Raw genomic sequence first — 21125 nt, 5'->3', positions numbered from 1 at the left:
CAATCTACATATTTCACGACTGCACTTTAGTGTCAATGCCTGACTCATTTAATCAACGCATAAGCAATGACTAGCTTCTAATGCTACTAAAACTTGACAACATGACAGGTATTAAAATAGTTATGTCAGCAAATACACGATGTTATCAAATGCTTCTCTCATAGTGGTTCCCAAATGCACACACACTCACAGTGTGATTCTAGACAACAACCACTATACACAGGAGTTTACCAAAAATCATTCACTACTGTGGAAGTGGCAAGGGAACTGCACACAATCTTCATATTTCAGGACTGTACTTTTGTGTCAAAGCCTGACTCATTTAATCGAAGCATAAGCAAAGACTGGCTTCTAATGCTACTAAAACTTGACAACATGACCGGTTTTAAAACAGTTATTTGTCAGCAAATACGTAATGTTACCAAATGCTTCTCTCACAATCCTTACCCAAATGCACACAGACTCACAGTGTGATTTTAGACAAGCAGCACTATCCTAGGAGTTTACCAAAACTAATTCGCTAGTCTGGAAGAGTTAATGGTACTGCACACAAATTACATATTTATGTACAGCACATCAGTGTCAAAGCATGACTCATTTAATCAACGCATAAGCAAAGACTGGATTCTAATGCTACTAAAACTTCACAACATGACAGGTTTTAAAACAGTTATCTGTCAGCATATACATGATGTTACCAAATGCTTCTTTCACACTGATCCCAAATACACACTAACTCACAGTGTGATTCTAGACAAGCACCACTATCCCTAGGAGTTTACCAAAACTCATTCACTACAGTGCAAGTGGTAAGGGAACTGCACACAATCTACATATTTCACGACTGCAATTTACTGTCAATGCCTGACTCATTTAATGAAAGCATAAGCCATAACTGTCTTCTAATGCTACTAAAACTTGACAACATGACAAGTTAAAACAGTTATCTATCAGCAAATACACGATGTTAACAAATACCTCTCTCACAGTGGTTCCCAAATGCACACAGACTCACTGTGTGATTCTAGACAAACAACACTATCCCTTGCACTATACCAAAACCCATTTCTTCATCTAGAAGTAGTTCTACATTTTAGTATAGAAACATAACATAACTAATTTCACAAATTCATAAACAATGACTGGTTTCTAATTCCACCAAAATATAAAAACAGCACAGTTATCTGTCTACAAACACATGAAAAACACAAATGCATATCACAGAATGGTTTCTACATGCACACACATTGTTGACAAAAAAAGTACTCCCTACACTTTAGCAGGAGAAATACATTAGTCTGATTAAAATCAAAATAGTCTACATACATCCCCTCATAATTAAATAACTCATCTTTCTAGTTTTTTTGTAGATTAAGAAGTATATCAATCAATCACCATATTTTCTTTTACAGAATCTCTGCACTGTACACCTCTCAGCAAAAACAAAGAATGGAAAGGTTTCCCTTTCATTTTCCACACATATACATGTAAACATCAAGGGCCATATGTAGGTAGCCTAATAACGGTCGGTAACGGCCAATTTTCGGTAAAAATCCCGTTACCGACCGGTATTCAGGCTTTTGGTATGTAGGGGGGACATTTCAGGATTCGGTAATTTACCGAATCGGTAAAATTACTGAATCGGTAATTTTACCGATTCGGTAAATACCGAATCCTGAAATGAGATGTAGGGGGAGTGTGTGGGTGTTGTGTGGATTCGTTATTTACCACCAACTAAAAGTTGGTGGTAAATGACGAATGGCTTAGAAAAAGCATTTATTGGCACTTAGAAGTGTGCAATGTGGCAGACATACATGCCCTTAGGGCATGTATGTGTGCCACATGTGCACACATGCAGGAATCAGGGGTGCAACAGGGTGTCACTGTGACACCCTGCCACCCTTGATTGTGCTCCCCCCTTTACCGAATCGGTATTTGCCTCCTGGCCCATAGGAATCAATGGGAAGCCAGTTACCATTACCGAATCGGTAAATACCGATTCTAAATTACCGACCAATTCCGATTCGGTAATTTTTACCGACTGATTACCTACATAGCATTTACCACTTCATAAATACCGAATTGGTAAAATTCGGTATTTATGAAGTGGTAAATGTTAGGCCACCTACATAAGGCCCCAAATCAGAATCCTTCACACATAAACTCAAAAGCAAACACACATTTCTATTGGTTAAACATTTCAACACTTTCCAACTGAAATACATTTCAACCCTTCCCCCAATCTGCCTTCTGCCTGTTACCATAGAAACAGGTCATGGAACACTGCACTGAGCTCACTGTTCACAAGTTCAGCACAAAATGTTACTAAACAAGACAGGAAGTGTACTTGACTTTTCAATATATCAGCTTATCATATATAATGTTCCTTACAATCTATTTTTGTTAACCAATAAGAATCATACCTTTAAAAAACAGTCATACAACCAATGATTTCATGTCTTTTTTCAAAAAAATATAGCCGTGGATCCGTGCACCCAACGCGTGAGAATCCGGGCACTCAACGCGTTAGGATGCGTGCACCGTGCGTGTATTTCGCGGTTTTTTTTTAAATAAAAAGGGGGCCTCAGGGGGTCCTTCTGGGACCCCCTAAGCACCTCTAGAGGGTCTGAGTATTTCCACTCTGCCCCCTTTATATGTTTTACACACTTATTCCCCTTGCTTCTTCAGCCTCGCTTCTACCGAGGCAGAAAATGGCCGCCAACAGTTCCTGGTTTTGAATGTAGAGAGACACTCGACAGCCAATTAGCATTCAGCGCGCGATCGGGAGGGTGCGAGCTCAGTTTGGGGAGGGTGCGCTTACGGTGCGGGTAGGGTCCGCGGATCCTCCCCGGCCATAGATATCACTAACTTTTTTACCCTAATTTTCTCAGGAACTACTGAACAGATTCACACCATTTATGCAAAGGGCATGAGTCTGAACTGAGGCCCACCTCTTTGCCAAATTTGGTGTCATTCCGTTCAGCGGTTCGGGCTGTAGCTGCGACAACAGATCCTATGGGAAATTGCATGGGGAAAACGTGTTTTGGGGCCCCCCTTTTTTCTCAGCCCCCGCTTGACGAATCACCACGAAACTTTCAGGGTAGGAGCGAAGCGGAGCTGGCTAAAAGTTTGGACAATTTCGAGAAGATTCGTCAATCGGCGCCAGACTTATTGGGAATAGAATGTTGCGGATTTCCTATGGAAAATAGGTCCTAACTATAACTATCTACTGGCGACCGCCAGTAGATAATATATATACATATATATATCAACATATATATAATCTGCATATCTATATAAATACAAATATAAATGCATGCATACATATACATATACATATATGCATACATATGCATGTTATGTACATGAAAGTTTGAAAAACACTAATACAAGCAAAGCTAAAAAGCCACCTAATTACAAACAGAATTGCTTTAACTTAAACGAGGGCGAGACCTATTGCATTTTCAATGCTTGTTTGCATGGTTCCATCAAGAAGGCATTCAGATGTATCGCACATTTGCCATAAATTCTGACTGATAGCACTCTAGTTGCTCATTAGATCACTGAAGTAAAGCTACTGCTCACCAGGGAATTCTGCTGCTGGTATTCAAAGTGCATGTTTCAGTCTGCATGTCAGAATTTTTTAATGAAATAGAAGAGAATTTGAGAAGTCAAAATGTGCCCTAATTTTTCTTTCTGCAGCATTAATCATAATTTCTATGGCGAAATGAACCCCCTCATTTTGTTCCTTTGTAAATTAAATCTTTTAAGTGTTACCACTTTATTCCAATCAAGATGGCTTCAGGTGTGCCATATTTTTGTCATAAGTAAGACTGTTAGGGCTCTAGTTGTTATTTAGAACACTCTGGGACATTTTGTCATTGGGCTATTCTTGGGCTACATATGGGTGATATTTGTGCTACATTTGGTCTCTTTTGTCTCTGGTGGCCATCTTGGGAGACTTATTTGTTATGAAGTTTCCTAAATTCCTCATTTACTACAGTCTCCTCAGTAGGAAATACTTTCAGTTTTTTACTTTGATTCCATCAAGAAGGCATTCAGACGGGTCACACATTTGCCATAAATTCGGAATGTTAGCACTCTAGTTGCTTATTAGATCACTGTAGTAAAGCTACTGCTAACCAGGGAAGTCTGCTGCTGGTATTGAAAGTGCATGTTTCTGTCTGCATGTCAGAACGTTTTAATGAAATAGAAGAGGATTTGAGAAGTCAATCAAAATGTGCCCTAATTTATCTTCTTTCAGCACTAATCATAATTTCTATGGCAAAATGAACCCCCTCATTGTGTTCCTTTTAAATTAAAATACTGACTCTCTACTACTCACTCGCGAATAATCTCTACTACTTACTCTCTACTACTCACTCTCTACTACTCTCTACTACTACCTACTACTACTTTCTACTCACTCTCTACTACTCACTCTCTACTACTCACTCTACTACTCCCTACCACTCACTCTCTACTACTCTACTACTCACTCTCTACTACTCTCATCTACTCTCTCTCTACTACTCCCTCTCTACTACTCACTCTACCACTCACTCTCTACTACTCACTCTCTACTATTGACTCTCTGCTACTCACTCTCTACTACTCACTCTCTACTACTCTCTACTACTCACTCTCCACTACTCACTCTTTACTACTCGCTCTCTCCTACTCACTCTCTACTACTCACTCTCTACTACTCACTACTACTTTCTCTACTACTCACTCTCTACTACTCTACTACTCTCTCTACTACTCACTCTCTACTACTATCTGCTACTCACTCTACTACTCTCTACTACTCTCTACCACTCACTCTCTACTACTCTACTACTCATTCTCTACTACTCTCTACTACTCACTCTCTACTACTCTCTCTCTACTACTCACTTTCCACTACTCTCTACTACTCACTTTCCACTACACTCTACTACTCACTCTCCACTCCCCAGTCTCTACTACTCGCTCTCATCTATTCTCCTCTACTCTCTCTACTTCTCACTCTCTACTAGTCTCTCTACTTTTCACTGTCTACTACTCTCTACTACTCACTCTACTACTCACTCACTCTCTACTACTCTCTACTACTCAGTCTCCACTACTCCACTACCCTCTACTACTCACTCTCTACTACTCTACTTCTCCCTACTACTACTCACTCTCTACTACTTGCTTTCTACTACTCGCTCTCTACTACTCTCTGCTACTCACTCTACTACTCACTCTCTACTACTCCCTACTACTCCCTCTACTACTCACTCTCTACTACTCTCTACTACTCAGTCTCCACTACTCCACTACCCTATACTACTCACTCTCTACTACTCACTCTCTACTACTCTACTACTCCCTACTACTCTCTCTCTACTGCTCGCTCTCTACTACTTACTAGCTACTACTCTCTCTCTACTACTCACTCTCTACTACTCCCTACTACTCACTCTACTACTCACTCTCTACTACTCACTCTCCACTACTCCACTACCCTCTACTATTCATTCTCTACTACTCAATCTCCACTACTCCCTACTACTCTCTCTCTACTACTCACTCTCTACTACTCTCTCTCTACTACTCACTCTCTACTACTCTCTACTACTCTCTACTATTCACTATACTACTCTCTCTCCACTACTCACTCTTTATTACTCTCTCTCTACTACTCCCTACTACTCTCTACTCACTCTCTACTACTCACTCTCTACTACTCACTCTACTACTCTCTACTACTCACTCTCTACTACTCTACTACTCACTCTCTACTACTCTCTACAACTCTCTCTCTACTACTCCCTCTCTACTACTCACTCTACTACTCACTCTCCACTACTCACTCTCTACTATTAACTCTCTGCTACTCACTCTCTACTAATCACTCTCTACTACTCTCTACTACTCACTCTCCACTACTCACTCTCTACTACTCGCTCTCTCCTACTCACTCTCTACTGCTCACTCTCTACTACTCTACTGCTCTCTACTACTTTCTCTACTACTCACTCTCTACTACTCTACTACTCTCTCTACTACTCACTCTCTACTGCTATCTGCTACTCACTCTACCACTCTCTACTACTCTCTACCACTCACTCTCTACTACTCACTCTCTACTACTCTCTACTACTCACTCTCTACTACTCTCTCTCTACTACTCACTTTCCACTACTCTCTACTACTCACTTTCCACTACTCTCTACTACTCACTCTCCACTCCCCAGTCTCTACTACTCGCTCTCTACTACTCTCCTCTACTCTCTCTACTTCTCACTCTCTACTAGTCTCTCTACTTTTCACTGTCTACTACTCTCCACTACTCACTCTACTACTCACTCACTCTCTACTACTCTCTACTACTCAGTCTCCACTACTCCACTACCCTCTACTACTCACTCTCTACTACTCTTCTACTCCCTACTACTACTCACTCCCTACTACTTGCTTTCTACTACTCACTCTATACTACTCTCTGCTACTCACTCTACTACTCACTCTCTGCTACTCCCTACTTCTCACTCTACTACTCACTCTCTACTACTCTACTACTCCCTACTACTATCTCTCTACTGCTCACTCTCTACTACTCACTAGCTACTACTCTCTCTCTACTACTCACTCTCTACTACTCCCTACTACTCACTCTACTACTCACTCTCTACTACTCACTCTCCACTACTCCACTACCCTCTACTATTCATTCTCTACTACTCAATCTCCACTACTCGCTACTACTCTCTCTCTACTACTCACTCTCTACTACTCTCTCTCTACTACTCACTCTCTACTACTCTCTACTACTCTCTACTACTCTCTACTATTCACTATACTTCTCTCTCTACTGCTCACTCTTTATTACTCTCTCTCTACTACTCCCTACTACTCTCTACTACTCACTCTACTACTCACTCTCTACTACTCACTCTCTACTACTGTCTACTACTCACTCTACTACACACTCTCTACTACTCTCCACTACTCTCTCTCTGCTACTCACTCTCTAGTACTCACTCTCTACTACTCTCTACTACTCACTCTACTACTCACTCTCTACTACTCTGTACTTCTCCCTACTGCTCACTCTCTACTACCCACTCTCTACTACTCTACTACTCACTCTCTACTACTCTCTCTCTACTACTCACTCTCTACAACTTTCTGTCTACTACTCACTCTACTACTCTCTACTATTCACTTTCTACTACTCACTCTACTACTGTCGACTACTCACTCTCTGCTACTCTCTCTACTACTCTCTACTACTCTCTTCTACTCACTCTCTACTCTCTATTACTCATCATCTACTCTCTACCTCTCTACCTCTCTCTACCTATCTCTACTACTCTCTACCTCTCTACATATCTACCTCTACCTCTCTACCTCTACCTCTCACCTCTACACCTCTACCTCTCTACCTCTCTCTACACGCACACATATGCACATATATATCTGCATGTTTATGCATATGCATTTATATGTATGTATGTGTGTATATATATATATTCACTGAAAAAACCATAGGTTTCACACATGTTATAGTTAGCGGAAATTTTACTGATAAAAAACCTATGAAATTCCCCCGTTATAGTTAGTGCAGGCAACTATAACTCACGCGACCGCAATCCTCTGCTGATGCTAATACTGTATTTAGACACTTATTTGCCCATGTCTTCTTCCATACATTTTTAGCTATACATATATTACAAATATTTTTTTTTCATAAAGACACATATGTCATCAGCAGAAGATTGCGGTCGCGTGAGTTATAGTTGCCTGCACTAACTATAACGGGGGAATTTCATAGGTTTTTTATCAGTAAAATTTCCGCTAACTATAACATGTGTGAAACCTATGGTTTTTTCAGTGAATTTGCAAGGTTTTTTAAATGCTAATTCCTAACTATAACGTGTGTGAAACCTATGGTTTTTTCAGTGAATTTGTACGGTTTTTTAAATGCTAAGTTACTTTACGCCATTCGAGGCGTGCGCACCCACTTAACGCAGTTCGTTCCGTGCACGGTTTTTATCAACTTAAATAAGCCCTGTACATTTGGTGGCCTTCGGCCACCAAAAGCACAGGGGGTGGGGTCTATGTGGATAGTGTTTTTTTTATTTCGATTTTATAATTTCATGTTGACAAAATTACGTTTTTTTTCAATATTCGTAAGCCCTGTACATTTGGTGGCCTGCCGCCACCAAAAGCACTGGGGGTGGGGTGAGTGTGGATAGTGTTTTTTTTATTTTTATTTTATTACCGTACGCTTACGGTAAGCGTACGGTAAGCGTACTCGGCGAAATTGCCGAAAAAAAAATAAAACCGTTTTTGCTCTTGGGGGATGTTTGGGGACTCCCTCGACATGATTATGTGGGAGGGAGTTGTCAAAACAGCCCCGTAACATGTTTTGGGCCATCATGTTTGATAAATAACACTCAGTGCGAGAGACAAAATGGCGGACGCCGCTTCCGGGTTTCGGCCGATTCGAATGTTTACTAAGATCGAAGAGCCAATCAGAATCGCGCTCGCGCACGCCACCGTACGCTTACGGTAAGCGTACGGTAAGCGTACCGTAAGCGGGCTCAGATATATATATTGATTTAAAGGCTATTTTCTCAGAATCTACTGAACAGATTTACACCAAACCTACAAAAGGCACTTCCTTGACCTAGGGACTACCTCTCTGCCACATTTCTAGTAATTCTGTTCAGCCGTTCGGGCTGTAGCTCGTTCTAAAGGTCCTATGGAAAAATGCATGGGAAAAACGCGTTTTGGGACCCCCCTTTTATCTCAGCCCCCGCTTGACGAATCCCCCCGAGACTTTCAGGGTAGGAGCGGAGCGTAGCGCCCCACCTATTTTGAGAAATTCGCGAGGATTCATCGACCGGCGCCAAAGTTATTCAAAATAGAATGTTGAGGTTTTCCTATGGAAAAGGGGTCCTAACTATAACTACCTACTGGCGACCGCCAGTAGGTAATATACATACATATATAAACATATATATAATCTGCATATCTATATAAATACAAATATAAATGCATGTATACATATACATATACATATATGCATACATATTTGTCATGAAGTTTCCTAATTGCCTCATTTACTACAGTCTCCTCAGTAGGAATACTTTCAGTTTTTTACTTTGATTCCATCAAGAAGGCATGCAGATGTGTCACACATTTTCCATAAATTCAGGATGTTAGCACTCTAGTTGCTCATTAGATCACTGTAGTAAAGCTACTGCTCACCAGGGAAGTCTGCTGCTGGTATTCATAGTGCATGTTTCAGTCTGCATGTCAGAATTTTTTAATGGAATAGAAGAGGATTTGAGAAGTCACTCAAAATGTGCCCTCATTTTTCTTTCTGCAGCACTAATCATACTTTCAATGGCAAAATGAACCCCTTCATTTTGTTCCTTTTTAAATTAAATGTTTTAAGAATTACCACTTTATTCCAATCAAGATGGCTTCAGGTGTGCCATTCGTTTATCATAAGTAGGACTGTTAGGGCTCTAGTTGTTCTTTAGACCACTCTGGGAAGTTGCAGTAGAACACAAAGGAATCAACTGACAATCTCTGCCCTTGTTGGATGTACATGTTTTACTGAGAATGTCAGACTTCATTCTCACATGACTGAGAAAGATAATGTGAATTTATAGAAAACATGCTCTCAGGTTAGCTTATAGATCACCTTCCAAACCTCTGTGGGAAAAGCATGAGGAAATATTTTTCTCTCAAACATGATTCATGATATCCCAGCAGAAGGCTTTTTCACATGGTAAAATCACCTTAGAACACACCAGAATTCCTAAAATAAGTATGATACCCTCACCAAATGATTTATAATGTAATTAAAGTCTTAAAACTTTCTATTAACTGCAATGCTTTTTAATGAGGTGCTATCATATTTATTGTTCCCAAGATGGCTGCCAACACTTCTTGGATGACGTGCTGACAGCCCATCAGATCTCACGATGAGATGTGTGGTTAGGCTCCGCCCAGATATATATGTGATTTTGATTTTCTCAGAAACTACTGAACAGATTGACACCATTTAAGCAAAAGGCACGAGTCTGAACTTAGGACTACCTCTTTGCCAATTTTGGTGTAATTCCGTTCAGCAGTTCGGGCTGTAGCTGCGGCTAAAGGTCCTATGGGAAATTGCATGGGGAAAACACGTTTTGGAACCATCTTTTTTCTCGGGCCCCCGCTACATGAATCATACCGAGTCTTTCAGGATAGAAGCAGACCGGAGCTGGCAAAAAGTTTAGAAAATTTTGGGAAGATTCGTCAATCGACGCCAAAGTTATTGTGAATAGAATGTTGCGGATTTCCTATGGAAAGTAGGTCCTAAATATAAGTACCTACTGGCGACAGCCAGTAGGTAATATTTATATATATATATATATATATATGGGAAAGGATTTTCCTGTGTGGAGCCCTCAAAAGTATTTACCAAGTCACAGAGGGTCACAGAAAGGCAGCACACCAGACAGCAGATCCAGGTCAGTTTTAAAGTTGCTCATTTAATTTTTATTTGCTTTTTTCCTCTTTTCTTAAGTTTCAAAATGCAAAGTGCAAAGTGCATCAGGTAACAACAACGGCCTACGCGTTTCGGCCAAAGGCCTTCATCCGGGTCATGTGATAAACAGTGAAGGGTGTTTAAAAAGGGGTTGGTTTGACCCGCCCCCAATTAACAAAAAAAGTCCCAAATTTGAGAAAAAACGTACATCATATAAGGGAACCAACCAACATATTTGATTTAAAGGTTAAGCATTCTTAAAATGCGACAAAGATGCATGAATAAACTTGTAAAGTACTCAGTTCCAATTGCATTATGTGAAATGTATGTATATTCTTCTCATTACAATGGAAACGAGAAAAGCAGAGAGAAAGGGGGGTCCTATACATCAGGCACCACATGACATTAGAATTTGATATATGGTATATGTGTAGAAACCTAAACTTGATACATCCCTTCAAATTCAGAAAAAATATATAGAAAAAAAATATATATATAAGGCACAGCATCACATCAATTATAACTTTTTAACAGATGGATTCATTTGATAATTCGGCCAAATATAAAAACACAATTTGATAAAACTAAAATGCTTCATAAGTGTTGTAATAAATATGTAGAATCCTATCTACAAAGTGTAGTGGATTAATAGTCCAAAATTTATTATAATATAGGATTCATAGTCATCAGTAATGGTCTAGTTATGGTAAAGTACCAAAATATTTTACAGAAGACCATTATGTGATGTCAAAATACGTAAGGTAATATAAAGTGCAACTAATTTTAAATATGACTATATTCTATCTGAGGGAGGGAACTGGGAGCTTAAAAGGTACCCGGATTTCTACACAAATTCTAATACAAATCAGAATACTCATGGTCATGTTTACCTTGTATATCAACTTGGGATGTTCTGGAAAAACGTAAATATACCTACAATGGTTCATTCGACTTGATTTAAACCAAATGGTTCTACCAGATTCCCACTCTCTTGACATGATCTCGAAAATTAGAGATAAACTTATAAGGACATAACATAGGAAAAGCTAAATAATTGAATTCTCAGACAAGTGTGAATTAATTACACATTAGCTTTTCATTGTGAATTTGTGTCTATAGGATAAGGTTGTTTCGAATACTCATAAGAAATTATGTAATTCAGCATCTCCATTTAAGCCCCATGGCAACTCGGTTCCTTTAAGGATGATCCATTTTGATTCAGCTTGTCTCAGGAGACGATCACGATCTCCCCTCTGATGTTTTGAGGGATGTGTTCAACTCCATAATATTTTAGATTGTCAAGGTTGCCGTCGTGCACACTCCAAATGTGTTTTGAGATTGCATAGGAGAAATCTTTGTTCTTTGTAGCCCTCAGATGTTGCAAAATTCGCAGTTTTAATTTGTTAACAGTGCTACCAATGTATTCCTTTCCGCATTCACAATTAAGAACATAGACTACATGCGTAGTTTCACACGTAATCCTCTCTTTAATGATCTTATATTCGCCAGTCAAGATGTCGATTTTTTGTTTATTCAAACCATGGCGGCAGGCTTTACATTTTGAACATTTGAAGAATCCCTTTGCTGTTAGCCATTGTATTTTGCTTCCACCTCTTTCACTCCTTTGATGGTGGCTATGAACAAGGATATCATTCAGAGATGGAGCTTTTTTTATGTAATATTGAGATGGTCTGTTGTCACTTCTTTTAGATCATCATTGTTGGACTTGGCCCTTTTTGCAGGGTCATCCCTAAACTTTTTGCCTTCCTCCTGTATTTTTTTTGACCTGGTGTTGGCTGTTTTATGACTCTGGGCACCTTACCACTGCTGACCAGTGCTAAGGTGCATATGCTCTCCCTATGGTAAAATGTTAATGTGATTGGTGTCCATGTTTGGCTTATTTGGTTTACTATCAGCCCCTAGTAAAGTGCACCAGGAGTGCCAGGGCTTGTACATACAAATGCTGCTGGTGGGCTTGCAGCACTGGTTGTGCCACCCACAGAATCGGCCTAGTAAAATGTGTCTAGGGTCTGCCACTGCAGAACCTGCGCGCGGTCTGGTACTGTCACGCTGAGTGCGCAAGTGCACCTACTTGCCAGTCCCCAAACCTTCCCTTAACTACATATTAGTCACCCCTCTGGTAGGCCCAAGGGCAGGGTGCATTGTAGGTATAAGGTACAACATGCCCTGATGTGTGTGGCATGTCCTAATAGTGAATTACAGCCATTTTTGTTTTTCACTATTGAAGGCTACCTGCTCTCCATAGGCCAGAATGGGCTGCTGGAATTACTACACGCTGTAATCCCAGTGGACTCAGAGAGCATGGTAGAAAGTCAAGTTTAGTATGCCTGAACTCAGAATAATAAAATACTTCTTTTAGTAAAGTTTATTTTAATATCCTGTGTTTGTAAATACTACTTTTAGAAAGTTAGTATTTACTGACCTGGCCATTTCAATCCGCCTCTGCTGTGTGTGTGTGTTCTGCCTAGTAACAGTAAAGGAGCAGGGCTGGGGAATTCCAGGAGACAGGCTGGCTGCCAGGTGGTGGGTAGAGAGATTACACCAGGATGGTTGGGAGGAGTACACCTTTGACTCTGACTAGACCTGTGCTCTGCCACCACAATGCCGGCTCCGCCCCCTGTGGAGCGGCTAATGTCTCTGCCCTGCTGCTGAAAGGAAAGAGCAGAGTCACCACAACAAAGTGCTCCAAAACTATACTGAGTCAGGCCCAGGCCCCCTGGAGACAAAGAACAGAAGAATTGTGCTATAAAAGAAGGAGCCCTGCTCCTAAGAAATCAGATCCTGTTTGTGCCAAGAAGAAACTCTGCCCGAAGAGAAGGACCTGGGAAAGCTGCATGGAGGACTACTGTCTCTGACCTGTGAGACTGGCCTGTGGTGGGTGCCTTGCTGCTAAAGGAGAGGAAAAGACTGCAGCAGAAACTTTGATTCAACTTGTGCCATCAAACTATCTCTAAGGTCTTGCTGGTGAACTTGCCCCCTGAACTGCGCCCCAGGAACAGTGGGCGCTACCTTCCCCAAGGAGAAGAGGAGCTGCTGGAGGTGATCCTGTCACGCTGACCCCCAGAGAACCTGTGTGCCCCGTCTCTCTCCGAGGACCGCGATGTCTGCCACCGGGGCTGCTGTAAGCACTGCCAAGGCCGGCCTACCTGGCCCTAGCCCAGCAAGCAACTGCCCCCCGAGCTGTAGCTCGCAACGCCAAGAAGAGACCCCGGACGTCCTAACGCCAAGCCTCTGCGACCCTGCGCCGCTGAGATCCCTGTGAGGGCACCGAGCACCTGGTTCGCCACCCTGAGGAAAGCTGACAGCGCTGCAACGCGCTAAGAATCGCTCCCGAGCCGCCCCTCCCACTCCTGAAATCATCGTGGCCACTGAGATCCTCCCCGAGCGCCCCACGAAGCCTCACCGTACCCTGGAGATCCGGGACTGAAGAGCGACATGGGACGCCTTTGTGCGGGACTACGAGGCCGCCACGAACCCCCTCTACAAGAACCAAGGTATTGTGATCAGCGCACCTTGGTATGACCCGTACTGTCCTTTGTACGAGCCGTACCTGCTCTGCCGTCCGTGTACGGCGCGTCCCTGCATCTGTACGGTCCGTACAGCATCAAAAGCATTGCCGGCGCTCACGCGGGAAGCGTGAGGTTTGGCACGAGACGTCCCGAACGTGTACGACGCGTACCTACGAGGGTACGGTCCGTACGGTTCGCGGCCAGCATACGCATCCTCACGCGAGAAGCGTGAGAAACGGCACGACGCACCCAAATAGCGGTACGAAGCGCACCAGAGGCGCTACAAAGCGCACAATACCCCAAAGAAGCTTATTTTGAATAGAAAAGTGCCATTTTAAGAACTGTGGACTGCCTAAAAGCATTTAAAGTAACTGGAACCTTATTTAAGTGAACAAACTGTATTTTGACATCCTGCTTGAAGAAATCTTTTATATAAAGAACTTTATTTTGATATAAATACAGCCTTGTGTCTCTGTGTGTTGGGGTGGTGATTGTTGTGTGAGATATCTTGAACGCTTAACCTAATGCCCTCTGGAAATCTAGCCTGACTGCTCGCGCCACGTTACCTAGAGGGTGAGCAGGGGTTATTTTTAAAGAGGTAATCCTATGCCCTGACTTAGAGGAAAGGGTTCCTGCTTGTCGCAAGTGCATACCTGCGCCAACCAGAAACCCCGGATTCTAACAATCATCTCTTCTCAAAATTTTCCAATGATTTTGGAGTGTGTTTCGAATTTATGTTACTGGATGAGTTGAATTGAGTAATGTATCTTATTTTGTTATTGTCCAAATTCTCACTCTGTTCAAAATTAGTTATTTTGGGTAGTAGTGTGGTCGCTCTCTTTTTTTGTGAGGCTCTTAATTTAGCACTGTCCAACACTATTACTGGGAATCCTCTAACTAGAAATCTCTGGTACATTTCATCCAGTTGAGAAAGAAATTCTTCTTCTTCTGAGCAATTTCTCCATACTGTTACATGAAGTTGATTTGCGAAAGAGTGTTGTGCAAATCTTCTGATTTTCAAAATAGACGTGGATATCCAGATAATCAATCATTGTCTTGCTGATGTTATAAGTAAATTGGAGTTGAAAGGAATTATTGTTAAGACCCTTGAGGAAGATGTTCAAATCCTCTGTATTTCCTTCCCAGATCAGGAACAGGTCGTCTATGTAACGTACCCAGAGTACTATGTGCTCAGACATATCCTTGTTTCTTTCCGACCAGATTTGTTCTGCCTCCCACATGCCCATGGTGAGATTCTCATATATGGGAGCAAAGGAGGTCCCCATGGCTGTACCTTGGCGTTGTTTATAATGTTTTTTGTCAAAAATGAAAACATTATTCATAAGGCAGAAACGTAACATTTCTACTAACATGTTGGTTTGTTGGAGCACATTCAGTGACCTTGATCGGAGGAATGACTCACAAGATTTAATGCCATCTTCGTGCCGAATTGAGGTGTACAGTGATACAACATCGACAGTTATCATTGTGTAATCATCTTTCCAAGGTATATTCGAAATCCTGTTCAGGAAGTCCATTGAATCTCTGATGTACGATGGTAAACCTAATACAAATGGGAATAGGGAGATATCCAGGAATCTCAAGGTGTTTTCGAGTACAGAACCACATGAGCTGACAATTGGACGACCAGGCGAATTGTCTAAGCTTTTATGTACTTTTGGTAGTACATAAATTGTTGGCATTATTGGATGTTTGATTAGTAGGTAGCCTAGTTCGTCTTCATCAAGCAATCCCGCCTGGTGCCAGTCTTGAAGTTTTTGATGGAAAGTTTTCATGATTGATGGCGTTGGGTCTTCTTTGAGCGTTTCGTAGTTTAATGGATCACTTAGTTGACGTTTGATTTCTAAGTAATATTTTTGTTCATCCATAACTACTACGTTACCCCCTTTGTCGGAGGGTTTTATTACGATCTGGTCATCCATTTTTAGATCGTTCAGTACCCATCTATCATCTTGAATCATGTTGCCATAATTTTGATGATTCTTTCTTCTTTCTCTGATATAAATTGTCCGTAGTTCTTCGGTCATTAGTTCCTGAAATATATCAACTCTATCAACTGGACAGAATCGTGACCTGGATTTGCATTGACTGCTAATAGATAGATTTGTTTAGATTGCTATAGTTTCACATATCTGTGTATTTGTCCTGTCCACTATATCTACTGGTGTGTTGGTGTCATTTTCAAGTAGTAGATTGTGTGCTGTTGTCAAAGGCACAAGGTCATTCAAAGTCAATGGTGTTAAGGGTTCTGGCATTTGGTGAGCCTTTGCTTTTGTAGGTATTGAGGCAAAATATTTTTTCAATTTCAATTTTCGACAGAAGAGATATAAGTCGTCCCTGGACATTGCCAGGTCCATGTTGTTGGAAGGGCAGAATGTTAATCCCTTATTGAGAAGATGAAGATGCTTATTGGTTAATTTTTTAGAGGAAAGATTGACTACTAGATTGTTCTCATGGTTTTCCAGGGACTCTTTTGCTCTCTTGTGTTTTTGAATTTACCTCTTGCCCCCCCCGTCTGGTTCTTTTAATTGACTTTCCATTTTCTGGGGGAGGCCTCTTCCCCTTCCCTGTGTCGTCATTCTTTCCAGACGCATTTCCCCGGAAAAATCCAGACCCAATCGATTCGTCGATGTTCCTTCATCCCCTGAGCTCACTTCTGAGCTTTCTGCGCTTGATATTCTCACAGTATCTTCACGTGTTGTTGTCTGGTCTAGAGCCCTTTCCATTGATTGTTTCTTGTAATTTGCATCATATCTTCTTGCAAAGGTATAAACTCTTCCTGTGGCGTAATTGATTTTGTCGCGCTGAAATTTCCGAATTTTCTTATTCTGTATCTCTTCTTCGTGTTTATTCAATCGCTTTTCCATGTCCTCAAATGCTTTTGTACCTTCTGGTGTCTTCTTGAAATCTTCCAGCGTTTTTATTTAATCTTTAATTATTTCCATGGATTGTGATAATCTCCTTTCCACAGTATTCTTAGAGTGTTGAATAACTTCATAGAGCATTCATTTGTGTCTGGTTGCCATTTTAGAAGCAGATCTGAGTCCAAGTCGCTTAAAGTTGGTAAAACGAAAATCCGTAGACCTCTGGGGACTCTTTTGCAATCAATATATTTTTTAAGGGTGACACTCTCCCACCATTTGTTGATCTCTACTGTTCTTGCTTGTTCTAGTTCCTTGAGCAGTTGTTTTGGTGAGCTTTTTAATTCTGTTGACTTAGCATTATGCTGACTATGTCCCACTGTTAATTCGCCTTTGTCATCAAACATGTCTTTCAAAAGTTGTTGTCGTTTGGTCCAACGGTCGGCCATTATTTTTTATATTTTTGATTTTTTATTATTTTATTTGTGGCGAAGAAAGCGGAGGGGATTCTGATTTGAAATAGTTCCAAATTAAATTGTCTTGTTGTTTATCCAGGAAAAGCTCTTATAGATACATTGGCTGATTACGTGTCTCTGTTTACACACTCCTTGAATTTTGTCTTCTTTTTCAAAGATTCCTTTACATTGTGTTCATTAATCCTTATTTCTGTGACAAAAATGTAATTATCGGTGAATACTCCCAAGTCGGTATTGTTCCGTTGCAAAGAAATCGAAGCGTTTTTTCAACAAATATATGAATGTTGGTTTCCCTATAATGTTATACACTTTGTACCTGATGCAAGATTAATTTACGAAAAAAGCATGAACATTGTGGTTGACTTGCCACGTTCCCGTTGCTGTTTGGAAGACGGAATCACACACTCCGGAAACTACAAGGATATCTCTTCCAAGGTCGCCTCGTGATTCTCGTTTGCTCTGAACTACAGAAACCAGAGACCCTTTCGTGTTTTTCTAGATTAATACGGTAAAATCGGGCTTGGAATCTTGGAAACGGCGTTCGATCACCGAGCGAGGACTGAAAGGCAAAACCCCCGACGACCCCCCCTAGGTGCTGGAGAGACTCGTCGGTTGCTAAAAGCCCACAGCCCCCACCCAAAAGCCTCCTGTCTTACCGAACGCCGATAACCCGTTACCTTACTCCGATATGTTTCACTGGGTCTCTTGTTCTGGAGACAGGCATCGTTCTCAGGAATCCACCACTGAACTGTCGGAAAACAAAAGACGCCGCTCAATGTGCAGGTGCTAAGCCTTCGTGGTCCGACACCACGTACTATTGGAAAGGATTTTCTTGTGTGGAGCCCTCAAACGTATTTACCAAGTCACAGAGGGTCACAGAAAGACAGCACACCAGACAGCAGATCCAGGTCAGTTTTAAAGTTGCTCATTTAATTTTTATCTGCTTTTTTCCTCTTTTCTTAAGTTTCAAAATGCAAAGTGCAAACTGCATCAGGTAACAACAATGACCTACGCGTTTCGGCCAACGGCCTTCGTCCGGGTCATGTGATAAACAGTGAAGGGTGTTTAAAAAGGGGTTGGTTTGACCCGCCCCCAATTAACAAAAAAAGTTCCAAATTTTAGAAAAAAAGTACATCATATAAGGGAACCAACCAACATATTTGATTTAAAGCTTAAGCATTCTTAAAATGCAACAAAGATGCATAAATAAACTTGTAAAGTACTCAGTTCCAATTGCATTATGTGACATGTATGTATATTCTTCTCATTACAATGGAAACGAGAAAAGCAGAGAGAAAGGGGGGTCATATACATCAGGCACCACATGACATTAGAATTTGATATATGGTATATGTGTAGAAACCTAAACTTAATACATCCCTTCAAATTCTGAAAAAATATATGGAAAAATATATATATATAAGGCACAGCATCACATCAATTATAACTTTTTAACAGATGGATTCATTTGATAATTCGGCCAAATATAAAAACACAATTTGATAAAACTAAAATGCTTCATAAGTGTTGTAATAAATATGTAGAATCCTATCTACAAAGTGTAGTGGATTATTAGTCCAAAATGTATTATAATATAGGATTCATAGTCATCAGTAATGGTCTAGTTATGTTATATGTATATATACATATACATATTACCTTATTACCTACTGGCGGTCGCCAGTAGGTAGTTACAGTTAGGACCTATTTTCCATAGGAAAAGTATTTTTTTGTTTTCCCAATAACTTTGGCGCCGGTTAACGAATCTTCGCGAAATCCTCAAAACTCGTGGGGCATTCCGGTCAACTCCTATCTTGAAAGTTTTGGGGTGATTCGGCAGGCGGGGGCCGAGAAAAAAGGGGTGTCCCAAAACGTGTTTTTTCAATGTTAATTCCCATAGGAAACTTAAGACACGACTACAGCCTGAACTGCTGAACGGAATTACACCAAATTTGGCAAAAAGCTAGCCCTTGGTTCAGAAAGAGTCCATTTTTTAAAAGGGTGTTAATCCGTTTAGTAGTTCCTGAGAAATTCAAAAAATAGAGGTCAATAAATCAATTTCCCACAGGAATCTTTAGACACGACTACAGCCCGAACTGCTGAACGGAATTACACCAAATTTGGCAAAAAGGTAGCCCTTGGTTCAGAAAGAGACCTTTTTTTTAAATGGTGTAAATCCGTTCAGTAGTTGCTGAGAAAATCCAAAAATAAAAGTTTCGATATCTGTGGCCGAGGTGGAGCCACGCGCCCGCCCGACCACGAGCTTTATGCTAATTGGCTGTCAACACTCCAAACCAGAATGTGTTGGCAGCAATCTTGTGCCTCGGTAACCGAGGCACAAGAAAACAGAAAAAATAATGCGCAAAATAAGAAAAGGGGGCAGGGTAGAAACACCCTGACCCCCCAGACATGCTAAGGGGGTCCAACAAGGACCCCCAGGGCCAAAAAAAGCATTTTTTTTCTTTTTTTAATTGGCGAGATGCGTGGAGGATCCTCGGATCCGGACGCGAAAATAAAAAAATATGAAGTGCGGGCTCCCACGCTTCGTTATTATTTAGCCCCCTGGTTGGGCCAAGTCCCAGGGGCATGCTCAAAAAGAATTGCGGGGGCCCAGGGGGCCCCCCGCAGCCCATGGGACCGCCACCCCCGGGGCTTCTTTTTTTAATGTATGGGGGGCCTCAAAGGCCCCCCAAGCCCCAGGGACCGCCACCTCCCCGGGTCACTAATATGCAAATTTGGAGGTCCATTACGGACCCCCGGGGACCACCACCTCCCCGGGGCTGTGTATTGTTTGGGAGGGGGGCTGCATGGCCCCCCACCTGGAGCCTGTGATGGCCCTGGAAACCGCCACCCCCCAGGGCTGGCTCCTGCAGTGTCCCGGGTGCCCACCCCGAGACATTGCAATTTGCTATGGCAGGGCGGGAGCCTCGCGACTCCCACCCTGTCATATCAAACACTTGTTTGGATTTTGGAAGAGAGAGCAGGAAACCTGCTCTCTCTTCCAAAATCCAAACCAGATTGCTTTTCCAAAGGGGGAGCTGCATGTCAGCAGCTCCCCATGTGGAAAAGCAATACCGGCTACAGCAGGGGGTGGGGAGCCGGCAGGGACTGTGGGGGCATTGGGGCTCCCCCCACAGTCTCCAACGAGGTGGCCAGCCCCAAGGGATGGGGTCCCCGGGGCAAGATGTGGCCTGGGAGGGGGGCCACATGGCCCCCTCCCCCATAATAAAATGATTTAATAAAAAATAACGCAAAGTCCGGCCCCGGGGGATGGGTCCCCAGGACCATAAATGGCCTGAGGAGGGGGCCACTCAGCCCCCCTCAAAATAAATGAAATAAAAATAAACACTGGCCATGCCCCGGGGGTTGAACATGGCCTCGGTAGGGGGGGCCACGCGGCCCACTTCCAATTTAAAAAAAAAAAATAGGGTTCAGGCCCTGGGGTTGGTGTCCTCCTCTTAAAAATAAAAAAAATAATAAAAAGACCGGCATCGCGGAGGCCTCGCCCCCTCCCACCAACACTCTGCAAACACACCCTGAGGCGCGTATTAAGATGGGGAATTAATTCCACTTCAATACTGGGGGTCCCTGGAGGCCAACTAGCCCACTAGGTACCTCCAGTAAGTGCCACAGGGCGGCGTTGCAGAGAGGTGGTCCAGGCCATGCCCATTTTTAGACATCTCTGTAACACAGCTCTGTGGCGCTTACTCGAGGT

Source organism: Triturus cristatus, chromosome 7 (assembly GCF_964204655.1).
Source record: "Triturus cristatus chromosome 7, aTriCri1.1, whole genome shotgun sequence".
NCBI lineage: Eukaryota > Metazoa > Chordata > Amphibia > Caudata > Salamandridae > Triturus > Triturus cristatus.
This window is presented reverse-complemented; position numbering follows the sequence as displayed.